General features: G+C 38.9%; 1 long non-coding RNA gene across 1 annotated transcript; it reads left to right on the top strand.

Moving 5' to 3' along the window:
• Positions 1-843: 843 nt before the first annotated feature.
• LOC307028410 lies at positions 844-2,376 on the top strand. Its single transcript, XR_013804986.1, has 2 exons — positions 844-1,503; positions 1,749-2,376. It is a non-coding gene; the product is annotated as an uncharacterized lncRNA (long non-coding RNA).
• The last annotated feature ends 535 nt before the right edge of the window (positions 2,377-2,911 follow it).

Raw genomic sequence — 2,911 nt, 5'->3', positions numbered from 1 at the left:
TACTTTTTTACATCTGGGAAGGCATTTGCCTTCATCAGATGGAAAGTGTCTTGACCAATAACTTAAGTATTTATTATAGCTATGCAGGGCATGCAAACGAGCAAACACAAACAAGAACAAACAAACAAGTGAAATGAAGAATAAAATTGAAATTGTACAATATAATATTGTGCTGGTTCATCTTATAATTCAGTCTAGAGAATGCACCAGACAGCATCTAAGACCTGCAAACATTTAAATGTTCTAGGGGGAGGCCCCCCAAACCCTTCGTGGCATTTCGTCCGCACGCATTTTTCAGGGCAATCTCTATTGGGCTCAGGGCCATCTGTAAATTAGCTTAGATGGCCCAGAGGGCACTGTGAAGCTTCGAGAAATGAACCTATTTCCGACACAATTGTCCAAGTGGTTTGATGCTTCATTCAAAGCTTAATTTTGCCATCACTACCAAGCAGTCACCAGAGAACTGTCCGATGCCGACGCCGACTGTTGCGTTGGCGTGTTCTCCGGCGTCTTGTGTGTGTGTCGCACTGGAACCCCATGGATGTATAATAAGAACTGGATACAGAGTGGGAGGCGGGGCCTCATGGCGCTGATTCCTATGAGAGTTGCTAACGCATGATGATTAAATGGACCAACTTTCAAGAGAGCGAAACGTCACAGATTACCCGGCATGCCTGAGAAGTACCCGTATGTGCGCTCATAGCGCATGCGCAACTTTAACCAAAATGCTCGTTCACATCAAGCAGGTACATTTTCGTACACGTAACAGCACCGCGCGTTCATGACAGCATGGCACTGATTGTTATATGATGGAGTTTGATATTAGCGAGGCGGCCGCGGCAGTTAGCAGCTAGCGGCTAGCTAGTAATTAGCTCTTAGTAGCTCTGTACGTGTTGTCTTTTCCTTATGACTGTTGTAAGTAAACATATTTATTCTATATCTTCTTCTATATGTGTATGAGCTCTGTACGTGTTTCTTTTCCTTATGACTGTTGTAAGTAAACATTCAGAGCTCTCACGCATTTCACTCCATTCACACGCAGAGATTTCTTTCCAGGGTACCGCCCACCAAGTTGCGCCGCAATGTTGTAAACAAACTAGGCTTGTTTGAGACGCGTGCACTCCCGTTGACATACGCGGTACAGAGGGCTTCATGGGAACTTTGAGGGGAGCCAGAAGTTGGAGTACCAAACACCGCTGCCAAAATCTCACTCTGAACTCTGTTCAAAACTTGAGAGCCCTGTATATGTATGTCACAGTCCTCTGTTTATTTATTGTTAAGAAACGCAACACATGGTTTTCAACAGTGGAACGATTTATGTGAATGTCAACAGCAACATCCCAAGCTTCTTTCTAGCCAATATTCATTATGTTGTATCTGTACCTTCAACTGTAACTGACCAATTTGGTGTATTTTGTTTGCAAGTCTGTGTTCAACATACTACTTGGAGTACGCTTACGCAAGTCTGTACTGAACATCATGGACACGCAAAACTCTCAACAGGTCAGTTTTTTTTTCATATCTGATACCAAATCTTGCTGAAATATTGCCACACTGGAGATGTATAGTGTATGTAGTTAAGGGTTTAGTTATTGTACATTTCAATTGTGCTATTTATGTTAAATGTATTCAATGTATTCAATGTGTTCAATGTATTCAAAGTGTTCAATGTGTTAAATGTATTCAATGTATTCAATGTATTAAAATAACTACCCAAACATTGTATTTGTATTGTTATTTGTTTGCAGGTGTTCATGCTGCCGCCCGCCTCCTCTCCACCCACCTCCGTTCATCATATCCAGAGCCAGGAGAACCTCCTCTTCATCCCATCTCTTCATCAAATCCAGATCTTCAGCATCATCATCACCAGTGTCTAGACCCCGGGGGGTTCCCTATATGCTCACGGCTTTTCCCCTTTTAGATATAAGATTTCAGGATCGGGGTCTAATCGCCAAAGACTTAACATTTATCATATGACATGTGTCAATAAATGTTCTTTAAACAAAATGAAGTCTCTCCTAATTGAACTGTCTGGACCCCATCCTCAACTTTTTTTCAAACCATGAAATGCCTTCAGAGGGCTTTCCTGTTGATCATGTTTGGTGGATTTTTTAATATAATAATTGCAATCAATATTATATATATTACCTTTTAATCTATATAAATTGTATTTACATTTGTTGTCACTATTTGTTCCACCTATGCCAGCCATCAGAGGTATATATGTGTTAACTGTGTTAATCTCTTTTAGGTTTCATTTCTTATTTTTGTTGATTTCTATATAAAATGCTGATTTCTACCTGAAATGCTTGTGTATTTTTAATTACATTTTCGTAGAGCTTTGACTTTTTCAGCTGAATAAATATTATAACTCTACATGGTTTTGTTCAGCATTGCCAGCTTCACTGTTGAGCTTTATGTTGTGCCCAGCATTCTCCTGTGCTCTGAAATCAAAATGTGGATAAGCATAAAACAACACTAAAATAAACACTACAATACAACTTGTTATTTGACACACACAAGGTTGTTCATTTGTGTGTATAGATATACAACACAGGCTATATACATATATATATATATATATATATATATATACATATACAGGTATAATTAATACAACTGTTAATTAGAGCTTTGACACATATATATTTATATATCTATAAGTATGACGACTTCCTCGGGCGATATCATATGGTATAGCTAATTAATCTGGGTCAAAATGTGTTGTGCCCACATGCAAAGGTTGTAAACTCTGGCTTATCCCTGCGTGGTATTATAGTAATAGCAAACAGCAACGTTCAACTCCTTTAATGGTATATTGTAAGTGCAATAAGAAGCTACAGGGACGCTATTCTACGTCGGTAATATTAACTTAATTTAATAAAAGATTTACATCATACAGCCCATGTAG

This window comes from Notothenia rossii, assembly GCF_949606895.1.
Source record: "Notothenia rossii genome assembly, chromosome: 2".
NCBI lineage: Eukaryota > Metazoa > Chordata > Actinopteri > Perciformes > Nototheniidae > Notothenia > Notothenia rossii.
Note: the sequence above shows the minus strand (reverse complement) of the source record. Positions and strands in the feature narration are given on the sequence as shown.